This window comes from Empidonax traillii, unplaced genomic scaffold, assembly GCF_003031625.1.
Source record: "Empidonax traillii isolate 1590-97213 ecotype Southwest subspecies unplaced genomic scaffold, ASM303162v1 scaffold1496:size126764, whole genome shotgun sequence".
NCBI lineage: Eukaryota > Metazoa > Chordata > Aves > Passeriformes > Tyrannidae > Empidonax > Empidonax traillii.
The window spans coordinates 26902-52661 of NW_020956689.1; the positions used below are offsets into that span (position 1 = coordinate 26902).

At 49.1% G+C, this 25760-nt stretch overlaps 1 protein-coding gene and 1 long non-coding RNA gene across 2 annotated transcripts in view; one reads left to right on the forward strand and one right to left on the reverse strand.

Moving 5' to 3' along the window:
- LOC114070269 overlaps positions 1-25760 on the reverse strand; it is a 35686-nt gene that overhangs the window by 7186 nt on the left and 2740 nt on the right. Inside the window, exon 3 of the long non-coding RNA XR_003573902.1 lies at positions 8355-8613. This is a non-coding gene — a long non-coding RNA (uncharacterized LOC114070269). The remainder of the gene's footprint in view (positions 1-8354; positions 8614-25760) is intronic.
- Positions 21723-25760, forward strand: part of SOD1 (superoxide dismutase 1) — a 29259-nt gene continuing 25221 nt past the window's right edge. Inside the window, exons 1-2 of the mRNA XM_027907587.1 lie at positions 21723-21727; positions 24814-24816. The gene's annotated coding sequence lies outside the window, so the exon portion shown is untranslated. The remainder of the gene's footprint in view (positions 21728-24813; positions 24817-25760) is intronic.

Here is a 25760-nt window from a genome sequence, read left to right on the forward strand (position 1 = left end):
TCCCCTCTGCTTTCATTTCCAGCTCTGCCTTCAGATCAGCCCCTCTGATGTTGCTGCTTCTCTTTCATTTACAGCTGCTTTTGTCTCCTGGCCCTGTGCACAGCTCTGGCCTCCCATTACACCCTCGGCTCCCACTGCCACTGTTATTTTATCTGTGCCTGCCTGGGCTTTCTCTTCCTCCAAACTCACCCTCTGCACCTGTTTCTCTGAAGACACTTCTTTCCAGGGCAGGTTGTTGCTTTCCTTGTGGTAGGGTTTTGAGAGTAGAGTTGTTACAGGACTGAGCACATCCCTTCCAGACCAAGGTGGCAAACAGATCCTCCCAGAACATTGTGCCACAGCACCCAAAAAGGTGGCAGAAAGCATAGCACTCCTGCACCAGATCGCTGTTTATACACATCCACACACATAAAGAGGCTTTTTGAGAGGGAGGTGGGACCAGAGAGCTCTTCTAACCTACACAACTCTACCATTCTGTCATCTCCTTGCAAACAAAATACTCCAGGCTAGAGCTGCTCACTTGGCAGCACAGCAGAGAGCTCTTAGGGCTCTGCTGCAGCACCACAGTGTCCCTTCTTTGTGACACTTCACTTCTCAAATCACTCACAGTTCAGAACCTGACATCAAAGCTCTCCTTCTGTAACACACCTCGGGATCTACCAGTGGAAGCTCTCATGTAAGTAAGGAGATAATCAACACCTGCTCCAGGCTGGGGAACATCACCACAGGATGACATGCTGTTATTGTACCACCTGGAACGATGGTAAATATAAACCACCAGTGAAAGTCCTCGCTGCTCAAAAAACACTTCATGCTTTCCCCTTTCTCCAGTGCTCTCTGACAGGGGAAGGAGGGCTGATTTATGGAGATAAGCTATTTATTTAGACCAGGTAGGCTGGGTAGCCTGTTCCAGGCCCAGAGGTGTCCGTGCCTTCCACCAGCACTTTCCAAAGGAGCAATTTTGCTCCTAGAAAGTGTGGAGTTCTCAGTCAGCACCAGCAAGAGAGAGAGAGATGATGTTCAGTTTGACAATTCGGCTGTCAGTGGGATCTGAAATGTCACTCCCACACCCAGCAGATGCAGTTGGCTCATCCCTCGTTTTAGAGGAATGTACTGAAATTCCTTTTGTAACTGATACAAAATGTTTCACCAGGCTGGAGCTTTATTTTGGAAAAGAAAAAAAAAAAAAAAAAAAAAAAAAAAAAAAAGCTCTCATTCCCCTTCAGTTGAAAGGCATTTTAATTAATTCTCTTGAACATATTTAAACTGTTCTATCGCCTTCAAAGATGCTTTTGCAGGGACAAACCATGTCCTTAAGTAAAACCCATATGGCATCAAGCTGAACTCAAACAGCCCCGAAACAACATACACAAAAAAAAAATTAAAAAAAAATTAAAAAAAAAGTGAGCTGATATTTCAAGAAGGTGGATCCTCCACCTATCATCATCCCTGGCCCTGAGTCTGCCAGAACTTACAGCCGTGAATAACTCTGGAAGGATAACCAGGACAAATGTTTGTGCAGTGGCAGCTCGACAGTGTGACTTGTTTTTAAACAAGCACGGAGGATAAACAACAACTGGAATGACAGGATAAAAGCCAAGCAAGAGGAGACACCAAAAACCTGGGGGAGAAAGATGACACGAGTCCCAAGGAGTCCTGGCACCTTATCTTACAACTGAGCCCATCATTTCAGTACCACAAGTAATCTATCAGATGAGGTTTTCTTTTCAGTATCAATTTTCAATCCATATAAAAATTGTCCCAAAAAGCTTTAAACACCACCCACCCACCTGCATCCTTCACGTCCCCTTCACCCCTTCAAATTTCTTGCTCCTCTTTGGCCAAAGATGAGGTGGGAAAAGAGGAAAACCCTGCAAACCAGCCCAGCTTCAACCAGACCTTGAACCCTTGGGTATATGAAAATGTGGATGTAGAGGGAAAATTTATTCCTGAGTTAATATTTCACTCAGAAATAAATCTGTGTCAACTAAATCTCTCCTTCCCTGAGATCAGACTTCATGGAAATTGGACTGGGCTGCAAGGAAAACAGCCGTGACATTTTCCAAGGACCCAGGTCTATACACCCATGTACTGGTCCTTCAACTCCATCAGCTGAACGTATTGGATTTGTCTCCTGAGGTTGGAACGACGCTATTTACTCTCCATTCCATCATGCAAAGTTTAAAAGTGAACCCAGTTGGGTTTGGTATTTGTCTTAAAACTAAGGCAGTGACCACTTCATCACAGGCATTAAATTCAGTTTGTTTGTTTTTTAAGAACTCATCACGGGTCTGTTAATTGCTCTTCTTTTTTTTTTTTTTTTTCCCAGGAGGCTGAGTTTTCCCCTTCAGGGAAATTTGATGTATACAAATATTGCCTATTGAGATAGATATATATATATACACACACATACATATATTGTGTATATATCTGTATATATCAGCCCATGGAATGGTTTGGCTGGAGAAAGGAAGACAAGCACAGCCTGTACCAAACCCTGTGCAGTTGTTTTCCTCCATTACGCAAACACTTGGCAGGCTTCCAGTAAAAAAAAAAAAAAAAAGATTTATGCACCAAAATTAGCCCTTACAATTGCAATCAATTGCAACAATCAACATAAGTAATTCCAGGAGGAAAAAAAAAAAAGAAAGGTGAGCATGGAAAAGAGTGTAAGAGCAATGCAGTGGTTCCTCCTTTTATCCATCATTATGTCCAGCACAGTTTTTCTGCTCGTTGTTGGAGCACACAGCCCATAACCAGAGCAATTTCTCACCAAGAAGCCTCCTCCTGCTGTGCCCCAGAATGTTGTTTTCCTTTTGGGACACTCTCCCCCATCCTGGGTTGGATAATGGGAAGAGTTCCTGGGAACTCTGCAGTGGAGGAGATGCCGAGGGAGGGGACGGTGCAGCTCTGCAGGGCCCCACGGAGCCACAGGGCTTGGGGACAACCCAACCCTGGCTCCACAGGTTCTTCCCAGGCCAAATCCCATCTCCAGCTTTGGCTGTGGAGCAGCAGAGCACCTTTCCAAGAGGGGTAGGGAGGGACAGGCCCCCAGAGTCCCCGTCACGACACGCACATCGTGGCTTTACAAACATGAGCCCGGTTTTTCTCCCTGCAGGGTGGGGAGGGCTCAAGGGGTTAAAAACCACCTTTGTAACCACCAGCCCGGAATCAGGAACACTCCCCAAAGAGATTTTCATGACTTGGTTCCTGCAGCATCTCTTCACCCTCCCTGTGACGCAGACAGCCCGTACTGAGCGCGGTGACGGTGCCAGAGCACAGCTTGGTGCAGATTCTTTTCCCCCCACTTGAAACAACAGCTCATGGAACTCGTAATAAACGTTATATTGTTTGGAATGAAAAGCAGAAAATGTATATAAACTTCTGGCAACCAAACACACATGGCAAGAGCGTGCTGGAGAATACAGAATGCTCCAGAGAACGCAAATAACGACAGAACCCTCCCTGGGTGATTGAGTGTAAATATTGCAGCTGATGGTCTCTTCTCTCCCACATACAAGCAAATCAATGTCTGTCCCCGCCCCCCCCCAGTTTAATCTGAGCTGTCCTCTTATACCAACAGTCTACATAACTTCTGGCCCTCGAAAACCTACATCTTGCGTGTCATCACACAACAAAACCGAACTACCTGCCACTGTTTTAATTCCCTTCTGGGGTTTGGGACGGGATTTTTAGAAGTTATGAGTTGTAAAGCATTGTTTTAAATATAGCAAAAAAAGGAGATGGCTGGAGGAAAGGATCTGGAGGAGAACTGAAGCTGGTAAGCAGGAAAGGTGACTGTAACAACACGCCAGACTGCAGAACACCCTCCTAAAGCAAGGGAAAGATAATCATTGCAAAAAGCATCACCACAGCAGAAGATGAGCAGCAGCTGAACACATCTCTATAAATCTCATGCTCCTGCAATGCTATGGTAATGCAAAGATATCCCAAACACAGGAATTTTCTTAGGCTGGAGAGGCGGGGAAAAGAAAATGACCCCACTGCAAAAGTGTCTTAAAATATTTCCTGCTCTGACTATCCCAAAAAACAAATAGCAGCAGGAACTTGCACAGCCATGTTCCCAGGAAGGGGAGACCTCATGGAGTGGCCATCCCACTCCTCGGGAAGGACTTGTGGTGCCAAAGGGGCCGAGAGCAGCCACTCCAGCAGGGAATTTCAGGGCTGGCACCAGGAGCCTTCCCAGCTCAGGTGCTCCCTGAGGAGGGAACAGGCCATAAACAACATCATACACGTGGGCACACGGAAGGAATGGTTTGGACTCCAAAGGCATTTTCCCTCAGCACACAAAACACCGCAGGAATTTCCCCTCGTGCCCCAAAGAGCCTCGCTCTGTGCACACAGTCAAGTCCACTCACGGCCCTGGTTATTTCTGTCCGACCATTAGAGGCAAAAACAAGACACTGCAGTCCACATCCTGAGGTTCAGAGAGGCTCTGCAGCCATGGAAGGAGCTATTTTGGGAGATCTGCCTGGTTGCTAGGGCAAACCACTGCACCATCCACCAAGCAGGATCTGGTCTGCGCGCCGGGAGGGGAGGAAGAAGTGGAGATTTCTGAAGAGATGACTAAGCTGGGTAACGTGAGAAACCAAATGAAATGCCAGGCTGTGGAGAAATAACAGCTACAGCTTCCACCAGGACTCGCTGAACTCCCACATGGAGCCAACAGAGCCCAGGCCAGCTTGGAAGAAACTTCCAAAGGTTGTTCACAAGGCATCCTGCTGCCTCCCCGGGCAGGATTAACCACATCCAAAACACACCTGACACGGAGCACACCACCCCTGGACCAGAGCATCGGTTCACACAGCTCCCTTGGATCAGTATTCCTTGCCCTTCGCACAAGGGAGTCAGTGAGGCAGGCAGCAACGAAGCAGCTGGCCCTCAAATCGCACACCAAGCCTCCTGCAAAACGAGGGAATCGTTCCAGATGAGAAAAAAAAAAAACCACCACAAACAACTGATGGATCAGATTTCTAGGAGCTGGGTAGGCATGGAGAGCTTCTCCTTTTCAGAATTAGTGGAGCCTTCGTTTACATCAACACATCTGGATGGTCTTATGTCGTTTACAGAAGACCGTGACAGTTTTTCTACTCATTTCTATCTATTTTTTTGAGCTTCCAGCCTTTGCCCCGTTGACTTTCCAAGGACGTTTTTTGAGCTTTCAGCTCAAAAAACGTCCTTGGAAAGTCAACGGGGCAAAGGCTGCAAAGAGAGGAACAAAGCCGTGTGGGGGTTAAGCTGTGTTCCCTTTTCTCCACGGACAGTGAAGGAGGGAAACTCAAACGCACAAGAGCAGAGAATATTTGGTAAGGATTTAAACTGCTGAGGGGAGACTCAGACAGTAATCTCACTTAGGCCTCACAGTGAAATGAGCAGTGCCTGCTAAGGCTTAGTCAAACTGCAGCACTCCCAGCTCAGCCTGGCATTACAACTCATTTACAGCTCTTCCCCCCCCCATTCTGACTGCTGAAATAAAAAGGTTCAAAAGAACGATGAAGAGATTTAACCACTGCAGAGGCCGCAAACTCGGTGAAATTCGGAGCCACCGGACCTAGATATGCTTCTGAATCGCTCAGTTCTGAAAAAACGGGGCTTAAATACCACTGAAACCTAAGAACCTAAAGAGAGAAACGTATGTGCACGTGCTCCTAGGAAACCAAACAGCTTTTCAAAACTCTGACATGCTCCTAAAGAGAGTGGTTTTTTATTTAAACCCCTGAAGGGCAGGAGAAAAGACTTCAGCACGTGTCAGTAAGAACTCCCACTCTACACAGGCGAAAACACCGGCACAGAAGTGAACTAATCACTTCCTAAGCTGCTAAGATGCCGTTATAAACTACGGGATGTACGCCCATGTGACATTTGTACACGAACATCTCCAAGCATCACAGTGCAAGGGCTTTTTTTAAACAACTTCAGGATAGACTTTGGTCACACGACGACACACCTGTACAGAAAAGACCGAAGCTGGGAAGACAGTCTCTCACCTCCTGACAAGTCCTCCGAGTTTAAAAGGCACTTTAATCCGACTTGGATCTATGTAAACAAAGATCATGGAAACGACTGCCTGTAGCAGCCTGAGAAAGAGGAATTCTGGTATCATTCTGGTATCATCTTTCACTGTGCAGCTTCACGAGAGGACGGGAGGGGACACGGAAAGAGGGAAGCAACACAGCCCGAAGTGAACAGGCCTCTTTCTTTTGTGCCTTGGGTCGCCAGGATAATTAGATCCTGCAGAACACCCGCTGGCCTGGTGTCAGGCAGCACACAGAAACAGGGATCCAGCTCCTCTAAGCTGCACAGAGGAGCTGCTCCACGCTGAAAACCATGCCCGGCACTTTAGGGACAGATTTTTTGGCAGCACCGTCACGACATACCGCTGGACAGACTGCTGGACAGCGTCACCCCACGCTCCTGGAGGGCCAGAGCCATTTGGTAAGCAAGGAGGAACCCCAGCTTCCCCACACACCACCCAGGGAACCCCCACAGATCGACCCCCAGCTTCAGACACCGCAAACATCTTCGGGAGAGCCGTGGAGTTGATGGAAAGGTCAGTCTGAGCCGCTGCACTTCTGTTTCAACCCTCCCTCCCCTGAGCTGCGGAGTTTCTAAATTAATCTGGGTCTTTAGGCTTGTCGGCTTTTATTGCCGTTTCCTACAGAAAAGCCCGGCTTTTGCACCACGAACTGCACGGCTCAAATCCCCAGACAAGCCCAGTAAGTGCTTTCTGCAATCTGCCTTTGCCCTTACTCATCCAACTGCGCTCCCTTAAGTGTCTCCTAAAAATCTAAAAGATGGGAAACGGGCTTAGTTTCCTCCTTATCCCCCCCCTCTCTCTGCAACGTTTTAATCAGGACACGGCGGTCACATCCCCCTGGGAACAGCCCCGCTTTGTAGGGATTGCACTCCACGGGTCACACTGCGGGGTCAGCCCGGACCCACAGCCCCCTCCCCAAATCCCGACCTCTGCCACTCAGAGCCCTCCTGACATGAGAATGCCAGAGGGCAAGAAATCCTGCCTCTGTGCAACAAGGCATTGTTAAAGGGAAAATTCCTCTGGTTTGGGTTTTTTCTTTTTCCTAAATCCTTCACAAGGCTGAGAGAATTGGGATTGTTCGGCGTGAAGAAGAAAAGGCTTCGGGGTGACCTAATTGCAGCCTCCAGTACCTGAAGGGAGCCCACAAGAAACGTGGAGAGACTATTTCCAAGGGCCTGGAGTGACAGGAAAAGGGGGAATGGCTTCAGACTGCCAGAGAGGAGGTTTAGATTGGATATTGGGAAAAAAATTCTTCCCTGTGAGGGTGGTGAGGCCCTGGCACAGGTTGCCCAGAGAAGCTGAGGCTGCCCCATCCCTGGAAGTGTCTAAGGCCAGGTTGGAAAAGTCATGGAGACCCAAAGAGAGACCACCAGGGCCACAGGATGGATGGGGCCAACACTGGCCGTGGCACTCAGTGCTCTGGACCGGGGGACAAGGTGGGGATCGGGCACAGGTTGGACTCAATCTCAGTGGTCTTTCCCAACCTAAACAACTCTGGAATTCTGTGAATAATCACGATGATGACTCTGCTGTGGCCTCCCCTGACCCCCCTCCTGTCCCCTCCCCACGCAGGCCGTGGGCGCGTTGCCAACACGCTGCACCACACGAACTCAGACAAAGAAAAGAACAAAAAAACCTTCCTCCCGCTGGCTCTGGGGGAGGAGGGAAAGGAGGGAAACCCAGGGATCAGTCTGTCACTCTGCTCTTGCTGGTGCTGCTGCCACAGAGCACCGGGAAGCCTCACACTCCATCTGCGCGGTGAGCGGGAAGTGCGAGAGCACAGGATGGAGGAGCAGCCCCTGCCTGGAACTCCACGGTGCCACGAGCGAGGAGAAGCGGCAAAACAACACCCACGAGTCATCTCCCCACCAGCAGTCCTTCCAAGGTACCATAACACCCCCTGGACACGCTTCCAGACCAGCGGGAAAGGGAAGCGGACACAGGGCACGCCTCGGCATCACCTGCCTGGAGGTGCTGTGCTCCTGGCAGGGACAAACTCAGAGCACGGCATCCCTGAGGTCTGCTCTGCACCTGGGGCTTTCTGAGGGGCTTTTTTAGTGGATTGGAGGAGTTTTTGCAGTGCTTTTTAAAGAGGCAGAGAAAGGGGGGGAGAGGGAATGTGTGGTGGGACACACACGGCACCACAACAGACACCCACGAGTTTAAACTATAAAACCTAAGAGGTGGGACAGCACAGAAGTTCTTGTCCCAGAGGTAGCAAAGCTGGTTGAAAACACAAAATAAAATGAAAGAATGGAGTCTTAAAAACATGGTCTGGCATGTCATTTATACTCACCTTGGCGAGGTCTCTTGTTTTCCAAAGGTCTAACAGCTTCTAGGTGAGCGCAGCAGCTCCGGAAGGAGAGTCCGACGGCACGATCTGCAGGGGGATCCCTGGAAAGCAGAAGGTCTGAGTTCTCCCTCTGTGCAGTCCCATTGACAACAGACTTTGGGCCTTCACAGTTCCTCCAGTTGGCTTCTCCTCAGCAGAAGGGTCTGGAGGGGAGCGGTGGGGTGGCCGTGGGACACACGAGGAGCCTCCCCGGGGAGCTGCGCTGCACAGAGAGCAAACACAGGGCTGACACCACGGAGCAGCAGCTTCCCCGGGGTTTATGCAACGTTTATGACTCCTGTTCAATTATGAAGGAGAGCTTACCATGGAAACTGCAAGGAGCTGGTTTGTTTAAGATACAGAGCCCTCGTTTTAAGTGAGAGCTGTTCAAAGGCAAACACCTGAAACTGCACTCAAGGCTTTGCGTTTCCACCCGCTCCCCAGAAGACTCGCAGGTTACAAAACAAAGACATTTGGAACTGTCCCTCCCTAAAGCTAAGGAGCCAGGTGAAGGGAAGGAATGGATCCCATTCCTTCTTGCAGCCATTGAAGGGTTTGGAGGGACGAGGCCCCCCAGGACTGCAGTGGCTCAGCAGGGCTGCCAGCCCACATCAGCTCCCGAACTGCGGAGCCGCAGGGACCGGTCCCAGTCCTGCACAGCCCACAGTCAGCAAGTGAGTGACCCAGTAATCCAATTAGGCAGCAACAAGGGCTGTCTGAAGACATAAAACAAAAGGAAACAGCGAAGGGGAGAGGAAATTATGCCCAAAGCAGAGCGTATCCTCATTACTCCCCTAATCTCCATCTGCAAGCTCAGTGTCTGGGAGACGAGGACAACACTCTAGAGAAAGCCCAGCCTGGAATCATCATCAGGCACCAGGGCTGCTCTCTGGCTGTATGAAAGCCCAGGCAATGAGGGAAACAAGCCCTTCCTAACCAGCCTGGTCAGAGGAGCTTGGCATGATGACTCCAACCTGTTCCAGCTACTTGAGGTGCTTCCCTGGCTTCTGTCATACCACATTCGGCCACTGCCAGGTATTCTGAGGAATGTGTCACCCAGAAACTACGTGGCTGCCAAGGGACCAGGGGAGGGACAAAATGATCCTCAAGAGACCCTTCCAACTCCAGGTATCCTGTGATTCCATGATCATTTCTTCTGAACATGGCCCAGGCTGCTCCTCCGAGCCCTCCCTCAGGGTGTCCAGATCCAAAGAGTATCCCATGGATGGATGCTCCACATCCAACACTAACATGAACAAGTCTAGGAGAAACCACCTTCGAGGGTCAGAACCCCTGGGAGGAGAAGGGAAGCACAGTTTTGCACTGGGGAAAAAAAAAAATCACCACAATCCCAAAAAGGGGATTTCTGGGTAAAACGAGTGTTTAAGCTGCCCGTGGTTTTCCCACACCTAAGAAATGAGCACGGTCAACAGGCTAAAAACACATTTTAGGTAACTTTCTAGCTGGACTCTGGCTTCTGAGGAGACAGAGGATAATTACACACTCAAACCCAGAGCAAGAGGTGCATTTGTTTGTGGGAGTAAAAGCTCAAAAGCACAAAACCCTTCACCTCAGCTCCCAGGCTGGAGGCCCAAAAAGCATCATCTGGGTGCTGGGAAAACAACAAAATGAAAGGAAAAAAATGCCTTGGAAGTGCCATTGCCGTGGAAAATTGGAATTTTTAATAGGAAAGTAAGCATAAGGCATGTTTTATATAATGATAACTATCAGCATGTCAGGAGTTTTTATGGTTTCTCCATTATCATAACAAAAGCATCTTGGTCGAGCTGCAGGAGTTAAAAAATGCAGAACATCCTGACTTCCCAAAGATAACTCTGCAAACAAGGAGTGATGAGGATGCACTTCTACCACTGATTTCTTTTATTCATAACTTTCTCAGCACTTTCAGCCTGCAGAGAGATCCAGAGATTTTATCAAGATGGACCTGCAGCCCAAGATCCACGTTTGGAAGCAAGATCGTTTGAGGAGCTGGGCATCTATCTCTTGCTTATAAAAACCCTTCTCCTGAATATTATCCTAAAGGGATTGCTTTGGCTCTGTACCCTGTGACATAAATAAAGAGGAGGCACTGTTTGCCACGCTACCAACACCTGTCTGAGCGTGGCCAGCAGCTCCAAAGGTCCAGGGAGCCACCAATTCCTCGGCAAACACAACATTTTTGTACCCTCTCCACGGACAATTAGCAACAGAAGCCTGAAACGTCAAAACCCGGCTCTTAATTACCAAAGTCAGCACTTAATGACTCCAATTACATTTCCACTGATTTCTGAAAATTGGATTCTCCACCACACTTGCCGTGTTTAAATGAGTTTCTTACCTCATCCACGGTAATTAAACCAAATTAAAATAGAGCAGAGATATCTAAAATCCTACTTGAAAATAGTGGGGATTTAAGGACAGAAAAAAATTCCTTAAGCCTCCTGCCTTCCACATTTTTTATCATGTTCCTTTCAGGGTCCAGGAATGCAGAGGGTTAAAAGATGAGATTATGCAAAGGACAGTTATGTTGTTAAAATGCCACTGAAAGGGTGTTTTAGAAGTAGGAAACAGAGTTTTATTTCTGTGATGGAAACTCAGTATCTTAACCCCCATATCACAGAAATTTGCTTCTTATTTTGTTCTAAATCCCAAAGTTGTTCTTCTCAGGTTCACCATCAGAGTGACCCCAGCAAGGAGGAGATTCATGAGAAAGGAATAAATACATCTCTCAGTCACAACTACCAGGTTCTGTATCCAACCTGTGGACCAACACGTGCCTCTGGGATAATCCTGGCCCCTGCAGGATGCACTTGCACCCATTTGGGGATGCCTCAGGGAATTATTTTCAAGTTCCTGTTCATGATTAGCACTAGAAATAGAAAAGGAAGGAGAGTCCATTTCAAGGAACTAAACCACCAGTGGAAGGAAGGCATAAAAACACAGGATTTTAGGGTTCAAATGATACAGAGAGCAGCAAGTTCTCCACAGAACATGCCTTTTCCAAACATTTTTCTCCTGAAAATGGAAAAAAAAAAAAAATCATTAACGGCCCCTAATCCCTTTGCCAACCTCCAAACTCATCCTCCAGTTCCTCCCGGCATCCCAAAGCCCTCCACAGCTCCAGAGGAGCTCAGGGCAAACCTGGTGCTCGTGTTCAGGGTGCACAGTGTGAACTCAGGAGGACACATCCCCAGGGTCACGTTCTCACCCTGCCACAGGGATGCAACGTGCTGCTGTCACAGCTACTTCTTGCAGTAATACCTTTCCATTCTGCTTGTTCCTGCTTTATTTTTATTCTCATCTTTCACAGAGACTCATTACTCAGCAGTGGTTGTTGGATTTTATGTTCACATATGGTTTAAAGAGGTGGCTGTTTAATGTTCCCTATATGTAAATAACTCCACGCTGCTCCAGTCCCTGCTGTGCAGGGGGAAAGGAATGATTAGATCATAAATCTCAAACACAAAAACACGTCAAGTTGGTTCTCATCTACAAACACATTAGGGCTTAACTCTGGGTTACATTTTCTACCCTCCCTTTTACCCACGAATCCCCACTGCTTTTAATGAGCATGTAAAGCTGCCAGCAATAGGAGAAGTTATCCCAAAAAGCAGGAGTCCCCAAGGCATCAGGAGGAATTTCCTTCATGGAAAAGGGTGGTCAGGGCTGCTCAGGGAGATTTGGAGTCCCCACCCCTGCAGGTGTCCAAGGAAGGACTGGAGGTGGCACTCAGTGCCCTGGGCTGGGGGACAAGGTGGGCATCGGGCACAGGGGGGATCCATGGGCTGGGAGGGCTTTTCCAACCTCAGTGATCCTGTGATTCCGTGATCCTGAGCCTGGGGAGCTGGTTTAACTCCCCCCAGCCAAGAGCAACCACGGGACAAGCCTGGAATCACAGGCTGGTTTGGGTTGGAAGGGACCTTAAAACCCCTTCCACCAGCCCAGGTGGCCCAGCAGTGCCATGGTGAGAGCCAGGAGGGGCCAACACCCGCACTGTCAATGGCTCTGCCTTTCCTGTAGCTGTGGCACAACCCCAGCGCTGCTGCTGCTGCTGCTGGAAACCAAAACATGTTCTTCAGCGTAATTTATCATCTTTTTAACACAGCTGACAGTATTCATTTCAAATCAAAGCTCCCAGGCCAAGCACACGCTAAAAACATTTCTATTTTTCAGAAGTGAACGCTGCGAGGGCCAGGAGCAACATTAACATACCCACTAACATTTCCAGCTTGTCCAGTATCAGAAACCAGCACGGCAGAACAATCTTTTGAACTTTCCAAGGCGTGGAAATGCTCTTTATTTAAAGAGGAGATACATAATTCATTGCTCAGCTGGTCTCCCTTCCTTGCTGAGCCACGAGAGATCACATGAAACATTCCTACTCCCTGCCACCCCTGCTTCTGATACTCCCAGGCCTTTCAGAGCAAGGAAAGCAGAAAAAGCTCTTGATGGCTACTGGGAAGACATCCTATACCCACAGGTAAAGGGGGAGCAGACTTCCACCACAAGCACCCCCCAGGCAGCCCATGCTGCTGCCCACAAAGGCACCAAAATCACCCCAAAAATCTGTGCTACCACAAACAGGTGTAGGCACTCCCCCCTGCAACCACCTGCCCCGGTGGCGTGGTGGGTGTAGAAATGAGTCCCTGGTGGCAAACAACCAACCAAAACCAGGAAAAGACTCTCAATTTATACAAATGCAGTCCAAGCTATCGAGTTTGGGCATAGTCTCTCTGCACTGAGTCGTCACTGGAGTGACTGCAACAGCTACAGGGTCCAAAAGATCCAAACTGACAGCGCAGGATGAGGATGGGAGGAACCCCAAAGCTGCCTCACCCCTCCCTATCCATCCCACCCACACACACTCTCCACGTGCGAGCGAGGAATCCTTGCCCAAGTCCAGCCCCTGTGCCTGATTCCTGCTGACCCTGAAGTTATCCTGCAGCTCTAACAACAGATGATGGATCTCATTCCCTACCCCAGCAGCCTCCATGGCGTGGCACTGCTCTGCATATTAATGATCCCTAATGACACCTAAAAGCCTCTGCCAAGTCTCACATAAGGATTTCACCACTTAGTGCAAAGCCATAAAGAGCCCACAACGGCAGAGCACGTTTAATGACCAAAACCAAGCGAGGAGAGCATTCATTAAGCCATCCTCTTACTCTTGTGGAAAGGGGCATTAAGATGATTTTTCTCCTGGACCGGCAGTGGCAGGTGAAGAAGGTGATGACTAATATTAGTCTGAAAGGGATCTTTTAAATATGCACTATTTAAGTTGGCAGCGAATAAACCTATTCAGTGAAAGCAGGGTGGGGAAAAAAAAGGGGTCAGGGGAGTGAAGGAAAAGAGCTGTCTGTGACACCATCAACTTCGGACAGTGATGGAAGATTTTGTCCTGAGGAATATAAATCACCTCCCGTCAGGGCTCCTGGAATTCAGCACTTCCCGTGACTGCTGAAGAGGCACCGCCAGCTGATCCCCGATTCTCAAGTTTGGGATGACAACTGAATGGGGATATGGCTGAAAAGAAGGGTTAATTAAACAAAGAGGAAAATAGGCAAGAGCCTTTAGGAATTGATTAGGCAATGAAAGTAAATGACTTGGCAAAACAACCCTGATCTCGCTGCCAGAGTGATAAAAACATCCAGGAGATGCAGAGCTGTGCTAGTGATTGATATTCTCGCTGTATGTTCCTGCAGCAGTGGGGAGTGCTGGGACATTTATTGGGGCAAATGAAGTCATAACCAAGCCACCTCCTTTTCTACTCTGTGCGAGAAGGAAGGGCTGCCAAGGATCTCTTCATCCAGAGACCAAAGCACCACCAAGGGCTCAGGAAAACGATCACCTTGCCAAAATAAGGCTCAGAAAAAAATACACTCATCAAGCTCACGTGGAATTGGTTCTTTCCTTGCTTGGAGGAACAACACTCACACGGTGACCAAAACCAGCACACATATTCCTTCCACATTTCTGCTCTACAGCAAGACTTGCATTTTCCACTCTCCTGTGCACATCTATTTCTGTTTGTTTGGGAAGTCACACGGCACGGGGAAGGCCCTGAGCCTTGGGAAAAAAAAGACATGTCAAAGGTAGACCATGCTCATGTTACACACCGTAAAGTTACTTGATGGTTTTTTTGTGATACACCAGTAAAAAAAAAAGAGACTTCAGTCTGGGTTCAAATCTCGAATCGTCGCGTTCACGAGGTCAGAACCACAGCTGGTGTAAATTTACTTACCCCCACCATAAATCCCAGCATGGGAAGGCTGAAATATTCTGGCTGTCAGAGCAGGGACATTGCAGGCCGCCCTGCATTTTTAACCTTGATTATACATAATTGTTAATCACTGACCCATTCTCCGGCCGCCCTCAGCTCCAGCGCGTTGCTAAGCGACCCATTTTTGCTCCAGATACTTTTTAAACTCCGGTTAAGAAATGGCCAAAAGTCAACAAAGTGAGGATTGAGATGATTGTGGGCAGATAGGAGGTGGGAAGTGATTGGGACCCACCTACACCTCTACCCAAGTAACACCCAGTGCCACCTTGAAACCCCCTCAGAGCAGCCCCCACAGCTCACAAATCTCCCAGGGAAAACCAGGCTGCTCTCCCGGACCTAACAGGAATATCCCCTCCCAGCAAGGAGGGCGGGGATTTTCTAGAGACCAATGGTTAAAAATAATCAGGTAGAATTAATCAAGTAGAGGGTAGAAATTATCCAAGCCCCTCTCTTTTTGTTTTGAAAACACTGTAAAAAAAACCAAGGGCAGCGCTGGCTGTGTTATATAAATTTTGGAGAAATGTGTCCTTCTCTTGCTGTTTCGCTCCTGTGTCACCATCCCATTAACAACCACTGTGGTATTTTTAGCCAAAGAAACTTGATTTTTGTCCTGTAGAAAACCACTTGTTAAAATACTACAGTTACACAGAAGCAAGACTGAGCAGGCACACCAATTGTTGCAGGATTCAACATAAATATGACCTAGTGGTAGGGGCTACAGTCCCAGCTGTAGTTACTGGTGTAACTGGTGTAAACTGGACATTTGTGATCAGGTTCCCAAAGCAGCTGAGCACTTCAGGAGGAGGCTGTGGCCTTGTGCCAGAGTGGGAACTCCAGTAGCTGAAACATGCTTTCTTGTTTTCAGAAGTGTTATCAGGTCAAGACATTGATGCAAATATGTCTTTTTTTTTTTTTTTTTTCTCTTTTGGTTTTCCTCTAAACCTTCAAGAAAACTTTGAGTAAAGCCTAACTTGTTTGAGGCCAGGTTGGACAGGGTTTGGTCTAGTGGAAGGTGTCCCTGCCCATGGCAGGGGTTGGAACTGGATAAGCTTTAAGGTCCCTTCCAACCCAAACCATTCTGTGAATCCATGATTCTATGAAGTACTGGGGTAAAAACACCCAAAGATTTCCAGCTTGTACCTCTCTTTTCCTGCCAGGAATCTCATCAAATTCAGGCCAGGCTACACCACCAACAATGTTTTAAGAGTACCATGCATGGCTAGGCTATATTTTGTAAAGAGGGAGAGGAAGATTTGGACAACCAGATGATTGCCAGGGACAACACATGCAAAGAAAATACAGCGAGGTGTAAGGATCAAGAGGCTGCTCTGAAATGATTAGCTCTGAGAAGAAATGATTAAGCATGAAGAAGTCACACAAAACCAGGGGGCCCCTGAGTAATTTGACCACTTCTGTTTGGACTGTGTTCTGGTAGTTTGTTCTAAAGGAGTGAAAACCTTCACCCACCTCACCTTGGTTGCTGCTGCCGGGGCAGAGCGGGTTTATCGCCCGCGGTGAGACCAAACCAAGCTGTGCAGCACAAAGTTCTGTCCCTGCCCTGTCAGTCACCGCAGGCAACACGATCCCATCACCTCCAGCTGACCCCTGCTGGAGTTAAGTATTGTTCCACGAAAAAAAATCCTGGGGATGGCTGATGGCAATCTGCCCTCCAGACAGAAGGGCCTTGCGCAACTCCCGACCTGCATCCCGAGCCAAGGCGTCGCCCCACAGCAGGATTCGGAGCGGAGACAAACACCCGCGGCACAGGGGAAGGGGACGAGCCAGGAACACAAAAACAGGGGCTTCGGGAAGGCTGCTGGGATTAAACAGCGACGTTTCCACCGGCTCTGCAGAGGAAGAGCGAGAGACAACCCAGAGCAGGAAACTCTGCCAAGCAAAACTGCTGGGAGCCGGATTGCTCGCTGTTCCCTTCTGCAAGCAGAGCTTCCAGGAAAAGAAAACAAACCCCTTTTGGTCCGAGAAGTGCCTGGAGTACAAAAAGCTGGACTCAGCTCTGGTCTCTGCCTTCCCCAGGAATCAAGAGGGTCCGTGGTCAGAGCAGAGGGATGGTGCAACGTGTGTGTGCACAGAGACATCAAACGGGCGATGCTGCGTCAGGAGACGGACAGCAGAAGTGATTTGGGGCCCGCTGGCCTCTGCAGAAGGATAACAAAAGAAAAAAGGAAACTGTGAAGAGCTTCAAAATTCAAAACGCTTCTTGGAGGAAGAGAGCCATGAGTAGCACCCGACAGATGTTGCAGTTGTTCAGTGTTTGATGCCTGCAGGCATCGAGCAACCGGCCTCACACCAAAAGCAGAGGTGACTGCTGAGGTCACTGCAGGTCTGGCCAGTGCAGAGACCTGAGGACAAGCCTAAAAGTTTCAATGAACTCCATGATCCCTGAAGAAAGAAAAAAAAATAATAAAAAGGCCCAGAAAGACACCCAGCACTGGACTGGCACAGTGCTCCACTCCTCTGGACAGGAACAAAAGCTGACCATGCATAAAACGTGACAACACGCATTGGGAGCCAAATTCTGACTTCATCAGACCTATTAAAACCAACCATCAAGGGGAGCCTCAACCTACTCAACTCTACAGGAAGAAGCACCAGGCTAACGCTTTCCCCTGTCGTCTCCCTTGTGCCAGCCTCCCCAGGATGCCAGGGGATGGAAGCCTTCCTCCTTCTCCTCCCACCCCTCATCACAGGGATGCACACAAGGCAGAGCTGACACAGCCACTGCTGCGCTGAATCCCTTCTGGTAAAGCTGCCTCACGTTCCCAAAGAGCCATTAATCCGTCACCCTTCAGCTCTACAATTCATACAAATTATTTTATTCATAATTAATTAAGGTCTCTGAATGTGGAAATTAAATTACCATTTACAGAGCAAAAGGAGATGGCGCAGGAAAACCTGGACAGCAGCAACAGCTCTGCGTGGATCAGGAGGACACGGAGGGTGGGGACTTATCTGGCAGTGTTGTGGAGTCACACAGTGAAATCTGTACTAGGTCAAAATACAGATTACAGCATCTTTGAAAAGCTGCTCAGGCCCAGTCACGAGAGACCTTTAAGTCTGAGGTGCCAAATTAACCCCAAAACTCAGGTTCCCCCTCAACTCTGCTGTTAATAATCCCCTTGACTCTTGCACTAGGAGCACGTTTTGAGGGCAGCTAAAGACCCAGCATTCCTTCTGTTGCTTGGCTCCTCCGCTGGAAAACAAGCTGCTGGGAGAACAAAAGAGCTGCTCTCCCTCACGTGTATTTAGCCTCACCTTTCCATTCGAATCAGGCTGCCAGAGAGGAGAGAACATGCAGGAAAACAGATGGCCCTGCACTGAACACGAGGCATAATTCACTCGAGGGGCCGGGAGGGAGAGGGGATGAGCAGGCTGAGGATCGACACCACCACGGAATTCAGCCACACAGGCACAGCAGGGCTCTGCTCTGACAAATACCACAGCCACGGACGGTTTCTCCTCAACTCAGAAGGGAAAGATTGTGAAAAAGTTAATTTGCTTCTCATTTCAGCGGCAAAGGAGCATCCGAATCAATGACGGGGATGATTCCACGACAAGTTTCAAAGGGCAACTCTCTCCCATTCCCGACAGCCCATGGATAGACTCAAGTACCAGAATCAACACAGGAGTAACAAGATCTTTTTCCCTTATATTCAGCTCCTGGTTTGCCCAGTTGCCAAGGGATTTCTAGGGTAAGAAGATGGCAAGGAGATGGTCTGTACACAGTTACTCAAGGAGACCAACCAGGAAACAGGCGTGTCCCAGACGTTCCCATGCTCAGCCAGGCAGGCAGATTGCAGGAAGGTTAATGGCCACGTTGAAACTCAAAGAAGAAAAGGTTCACACGAGTGACCTTTCTGGTTTCCACGCAGCCAAAAATAACAACGCACCAACTACAGGCAAGTTTCAGGACCAGACTCCCCCCCCGCCACAAGCCCCCCAGAGCACTCAGTGAAGTCAGGGAAGGCTGTGCTAACAGCATGCACAAGTTCTCCTGACAAATGGAACAGGGGGAGGCCGCTCACAGCACCCCTCGGGAGCCTTTCACGATCAGCCCTTCACTTGGCAAGGCAAACCCCACCAAGCCAAGGAAGAGCACAGGCATGTTTGGCTGCTGAGAAAGCAGGCTCTGAAGAGATCGAGAATGCGGATAGCAGGAACAAGAAGAACTGCTCCGTCTGGTCTCCCTTCCCCGCTCGCCCATCGCCACGAACCCGCTGTCTCCGTGAATCCAACCAACTGGTAATTCCCCTTCTGCCGCTGACGCACAGAGGATGCGAGGCCTCAATTAGAGGGATCTGTGTCTCACGGGCTGTCAGAACTCCTGCCTTCAGCTCCACAGCGCCCCAGGTCAGCTCCTGACGGGGAGCTGTGCTCCCCACAGCGCCTGCAGACACGGGGGCAGAGGGGCAGGACTGGACCCGGCTGCTGCGGAACAGCCGGTTTGGAAACCCCGCGGTTTGTTCCTCAAGAAGTTCATCAGGAAGAATTTCTCCACGGTTGTTAAACGCTGGCAGGGGCTGCCCAGGGAGGTGGTGGAGTCCCCACCCCTGGAGGTGTCCAAGGAATGACTGGATGTGGCACTCAGTGCTCTGGCCTAGTTGACAAGCTAATGATGGGTCTCAGGTTGGATTCAATCCCAGAGGTCTTTTCCAACCTATGTGATTCTGTGCTGGCAGCATCAAGTTGCTATGAAATTAGAAGACTCACGTGAGAAGTGAGCTGAGGTGCCCCTCACACCACAGACTGCATTTCAGCATCCCTGCCCTGGGAGCAAAAGGCCCCTCCAAAGGCAGCTCTGCTCTGATTTGTAGGCAGACCTCTCCCTCAAGACCTCAAGAGTAGCAGCCACAGCCCAGGTGCCCACATGGCACAAACACAGACCCCAGCCTGTCTCCCAAGAGCTGTGGTGGCAATGCCCCCGTACCCAGCAGCACACACACAGACCCTCGAGCGTGGCAGACAGGAAAACAGCAATTCCCTCAGCGGGACCACTTTTGTTAAGAGAAGGACCCGAAGCAGCACAAACACCTTCTGCAAACCACCCCCACCAAACATCACACATCAGAAATACCACCCCTCAGCTGGCCATCAAGGGCTTTTCTTCCTAATGAGCTTTTTCAAGCCTTTGCAGACAGTGACCACAAAACAATTATAAAGAATAATAATATTGGAAAATGCCAATTAGGGAGAGCACAAGAACAAAGCTTCAAAAGGAGAAAAACAACTTCCACAAAGACACTCCTCGTTTTTACCCAGCTACAGACAGTACTTATTTGAGGCAAAACATTTTGCTGCAAAAAACACAGAACCATAGAACAGAATTTGTTTTAATTATGTAACTCTGACTTCCCACACAAACAAATCCAGCTACGGAAAATGCCATACCTTGGCTTTTCAAATGGCACGAGTCGAGCCAAGCCGAAGAAGAGCGCACACAGTAATTAACATTTTCCTTGCAATCTACAAGGTAATTCACCACTAGGTTTTGCCCACTGGGAATCAAACGCTGCTGCAAAGCGACACAAAACCCCGTTCCAGAGTAAAATCTGTCTCTGCCCTGTCCTTGTTGCTCCCTGGAAAAATCCGCGTGTGCATGTGAACGGAGACGAGCCAAGGGGTCCCCACTGGGAACCACAGCCACCCCCAGTGCAGCAAACGTGTCTTCAAGGGTGAAAACTTTTTTTTATTTCAGCTCCATTTTCCAGTGCTGAGCCGCCCGGGGTTATCAGCATAAACATCAAAGGCGCGGAGCCGCGTCAGGCGCGTCAGCAGCTGCCCCAGCCGCAGCTCCACGAGCGGTGCCAGAGTAATTTTGCCAACCTACCTGCCAGCCAGCACCAGGATCCCAGGGAATTATTGGGCACGCAGGAAAAAAAGAAAAAAAAAAAGAGAAAAAAGAGATACATACACGGATAGGTCAGAAGAAAGCACGCCAGGCAATTAAAAAGGAAAAAAGAACATCAGATTTCTTCACATCAGAGGAGAAATCATCATCATCCAGGCTATTCCACTCCATTAATTTTTTAGCGGTGCTACCCATTCAAGTCAAATATCAGACAGAGAATTCATACTTTTAATTTCTTTTGAAGCAAGCCTTCTTCTGTTAAAAAGGAGAACTGACCTGATAGCAATTCATTTGGGGGGGGGGGGGGGGAGGGAAGGGATTCCTTCTCACACAGCAAATTTGGTAGCAACACCACAATTATTGCAAACTGGTTTCTGCAATACATCTGATTTGGAAGGTGCTCAGAAGCCAAGGCTTGGAAAAAGCCAGTAAAGCCAAATGCTTCTGTGAGGTAGCTTTTTTTGGAGCTTTTACATATTTATTTATTCATGATTTTTTTCCTCCCAGTTTGCATCTAAAGCTTGATCTAAACCCCAAAGGGGAAAAATACCAGTTTACTGTATTTTTATATACTGTTTAAGCAGCAGGAGGAGATTTCTGGACCCTCCCTCAGGCAGCAGCCACAGAGTCAACCTGCTTTTCCCAGGGAAGAAGCTGAAAGATAGTCCTGTCAGTGAGATGCTCACACCAACCCTCCTTGCTTTAAAGAGGGGTTAGTCCTGATCTCCTCGCCTATGGAGAAGAAATTTAACAGATGGAGAAGGACAACCTTCTCTCAGGCCCAACAAAACACAGCCCAAATTCCCCCAGCACCGAAATCGTTTCCAAAGGGAATTCCCACAGCCAAGGAAGGGAGAGCAACAGCAGTCCCATAAAGCCACAAGAGGTGGAAAAACAGAGCAACAACCACCCAAAGACACGTCCTGCTATTTCTGCAGACTACTTTTGTAAAAAAAAAAAAAGAGGCAAAAAAAGCAAACTGCTGCTTAAAATACACTTTGGAGGTTACACGAGGGATGTTTAAAAAAACCAAAACCCTACTAATTCTTTGTTAAAAGGAAACATCCTGAGCGAAAGCCCTAGGAAGAAATCCAAATAAACTCCTGCCACAATCGCACACCACTGACTCAGGAGCTCTGTGCTGAATGCACACAAGCAGTCTGGAGGCAGGGCTTCCCCCTGCCCTTCCGAGTGTTCAGCTCCTCTGCTCTTAACACTGGCTCAGATAAATAAATCAAATTGAAGGAGGACAAGAAGGAGCCCCTGGAGCGGCTCCAGCACAGACGCCCAAGGGATGGAGCATCTCTGGGAGCAGGAGACACTGAGGGAGATGGGGCTGTTCAGCCTCCAGGGGAGGCACCGAGAGGGGACCTCCCCCACGTCTGTAGGGTGCGCAGGGAGGGGGCAGAGGATGGATCAGGCTCTGCTCAGGGGGACCCAGCAATGGGACAAGAGGAACAGGCAGGAACTGATGTCCAGAAAGTTCCAGCTGGACAGGAGGAAGAACTTCTTTGCTGGGCAGTGACTGAGCACTAGAACAGGCTACCCAGAGAGGGTGTGGAGTCTCCCTCACTGGAGATATTCCAGAACCCTCTGGACACAACCCTGTGCCACATGCTCCGGGATGGCCCTGCTGGAGCTGGGACAAAATGCCCCACGGTGGCCACTTCCAGCCTGACCCATCCTGGGATTCTGTGACTCTGGGAAGGGGCTGGTTTGGCTGCAGGTTTCCAAGAGCAGTCTGCTCCCAAACACTGCCCCACATTGAAGCCTCCACTCAAGTCAGATCAGCCCAATTAAAACGAGCCGGAACAATCCTATTACAGCCCTGCTGGCCAGTGTCTCACCCAGACAAGCTTAAATGCATAATTAATTAGCTACTTTAAGAAAGCTCAGTAGTCTCTTTCTAGGACCAGCTTTCCAGAACTGTAAGGTATTGCACCAGCTGCAATTCCAACAGACAGCACAGGGAAAAGAAAAAAAATCCCAAAGCCATTTCCCTCTGTAGCAGAGCCCCCATGGACACCACGGGACATGGACTCTCCTCTGCACCAAAACCCTGCAGCAGCCCTGGGGCTGTGCAAACCCACATCAGCTGCAGGTGAGGCCCCCGTGCCCTGGCTGGGACTGGCTGCCACACCTGGAGCAGCAGCCACATTCCAGAGGCCAGGAGAAGTTTGGTAGATAACACAAGCACAACCAACCGTGAGCAGGTGACTCCTCATTCTGGCTACACAGAGAGCTTGCAGCCCCTGGCAGGGTCACTGCAACTGGGCCACGGGGCAGAGCACCCTGTGAAGACCTGGATTTATTTTCTTTATCAGTGTTTTCTTTGTGAGACAGACACTATTGTCCATGAAACGCTTAAGCACACCGAGCCTTCGAGTCAGCACCCGGACACCCCCTTAACACAAATAAACACAGAGGGCTGTGCTGGGTTAGAACCACCTCGAAATAAAACTCAAGACACCACTTGAACCAAAGTAGCAGCATGTTTACTTTAGGCCTCTGGAGTGGGAGCAGGCATTGCAACCCAAGCACAGAGAGGGCAGGGAGATTAAAACAGACCCAAACACCGTAACAAGCCCTTGGATGAATCTGAAAGCAGAAACCCAGGCTCTGACAATCCCTGACATCACTGCAGATTTAGCTACACAGGTGGACAGATATCCATCAGTGTTTAAATTCTCCTGAGGATTCCTACAAGTTACATCTTATTCTGCAGAAAGAAGTGACACAAAACAACTCTACCTTGGCACACTTTCAGCCCCTGAATTTCAGAAAGCTCTTGAGTCAAATGAGGATGGGCAATCCAACATTTTTAATCTCAGCTACGAGAAACAGCTTTTCAAACAGAGAAAACACTGGCACAGATTAGCAAAAGACAAATTGGTTCAACCTCTTTCAAAACCTCAGGAGGGTAGAAATGATCTTCTTCCACCGAGCACAAGGGAGGCAATTTTAAAGGAAAGCATCCATGAGGGGTGACACTGCCACACCTAACTGGAAAGACAAGATTCAAGGCTAGATCAAGTTTTGTTGGCAAGCCAGAGGAACTCCATTGATATCAACTGTCCTACCCACTTAGCAAAGCCAGGACGTGTCTGATGGTACCACACAAAGTGACCTCAGTTCTGAGCTTGTACCAGCAAGGAACAGCCTCTCCCACTGAAACCTGTGGACTCCTCCAGACCTTCCATCCCAATATGCCACCGAGTCAAACCTGCAGCAATGACCATCCCAGCCTTGAAACATGCAATGGCACACACGAAAAACATCCTCCAGTCGATCCCAGCGCTTCTCAGTTCCTTCAGAAATAGTCACCTTCAATGGCTAAAAAAACAAAAGAGGCTGTTCCAGCAGCATCTGGCGCTCTGCATTTTGTGAGAAGAGAAAGGTTATCAATTCTCTTCAACAGGTATGTAAAGACTGGGAGGGAAAGGCACATGCACCAGGAATCCCTGGAAGGAGAGCAATTAGCCACTCAGGAGGGAAGAGAGCGACTCCAGCAAAGACAAGATTGGGAATGGCCTGGTGAAATACAGCAAAAACGTCCCCCTGTGAACAAAACCTGCCCTGTGTGTCGCTGCTTTCCTGTCACGGTGCCAGCCCGTGCAAGTGACAATTCCCAACGTGTTTTCCGCAAACTTCCTGCTGGTTAAAATTCACCAGGCAGGTGTTTAGTGGCCAGGAACTGCCACGGATCAGGGGTTCATTTACCGGCCACGGTCAACTGCAGGGAAGCAGAAAAACACCACCACAGCTGCCTCTCCTTTCCCATATTTCTGGCATCTTCCTAACTCCGTGTGGCTTGTGGAGCCAAGGAGCAAAAGGAAAGCCCAAAGCACCCAGCAAACAAAAGAAGAAAAGCTGGTCTTTCACAGGGATAAAAGGAGGAGCTGTAGTACCTGCCCCTGAAGTGCAAACAGGTTCAGACACCTTCTCTTAGGGAGATAGAGAGCGTTTCACATCCAGTTCCTCCCACCACCTCCAGCACTAAGGTACTCCGGGAAAGAAGGAAGGATGTGCTGGGAGAAGACTGTGCATTTGCATCGGGCACTCTGATGGTACAAACACCCCCTAAATGTGCCCACATTTGTCAAAGAGGTGACTGAGCAGCAGGGCAGGAGTGACAGCCCAGGGCAGGGCTCACCAAACCAAGGTTGTCTTAACACCTGAAAACCTGACTCACAACACGCTTAGAGCCAACACAGAGGCGATGGGGATTAAATTCCTCCTTTCCACAAAGACTGATGCAGGCCTAGAACCAGAACAAGTCTGTTTAGGGCAACACTCTCAGGTTGGTTACTCTCAAAATGCTTGACAACTTTTACTGCTCCCTTCGAAAACTTTCAAAAGTGTAAAAAAATAAAGCAATTTCCAGCTTCTGCTTGAGAGAAGGGATACCTCCTTTTCAGGACTGCCTGAGGAGAGACTGCTGTCCCTCACAGACATTATGTTGACTCCTCATCCTTGCCATTGTTTTGCCCTCCTTCCAACACGGGTGTGCCCTCAGCAGGTGGGATCCTTGCAGGATGTGCACAAACAGGGTCTCAGAACACAGATGCCTTCCCAAGATCCCCACCCAGCAGTGACCCAGGTTTGGGTGCTGACAAAGCTCTTCAAATGAACATTCCCTGTCCAGGAGAGGCACTGGAACCCAGCAGGATAACAGGTTCCCTCCTCACTCCCACCACGCACCAGCTCTTCCCTCTCCTGTCCGCCAAAACAGGGGATAAATCACCCTCCTGTGGACTGAAACTCGGTTGTTCACTGATTCCAGAGACCCTGAGCATCTGCAGCAGGCAAATCTCCCGAGGCATTTCATGTCCTGCCATTCCCAACTCGCCACAGGACGATTCCCATTAGGGTGCCCCTGCCTCCTCCGCAGGATTTCGGCTGGCATGGATCCTTAAGGGCTCTCAGCAAAACTGTGCCTCCGCTGCTGCTGCCAAGCCTTCCAGCATGCCAGAGCTCCAATCCTTCTGGAAAAAATGTTCTTCCCTCTTTCTGGTGCAGAGCTCCATCTACATCCCTTTTCTTTTCGAAGGATGTCCTTCCACACTCCCAGCACAACCTGAAACCTCATTTCTCTTCCCCTCCTCCCATATTTCAAACAAACTTTGGTTCTCTGCAGAAAATTTAAGGATTTGCTTCCATAGCCACACCGAGCTGACAGTTTGATTTTAAGCACAGTGTTCAGCCCCCTTTCTGCTGCCTCTCC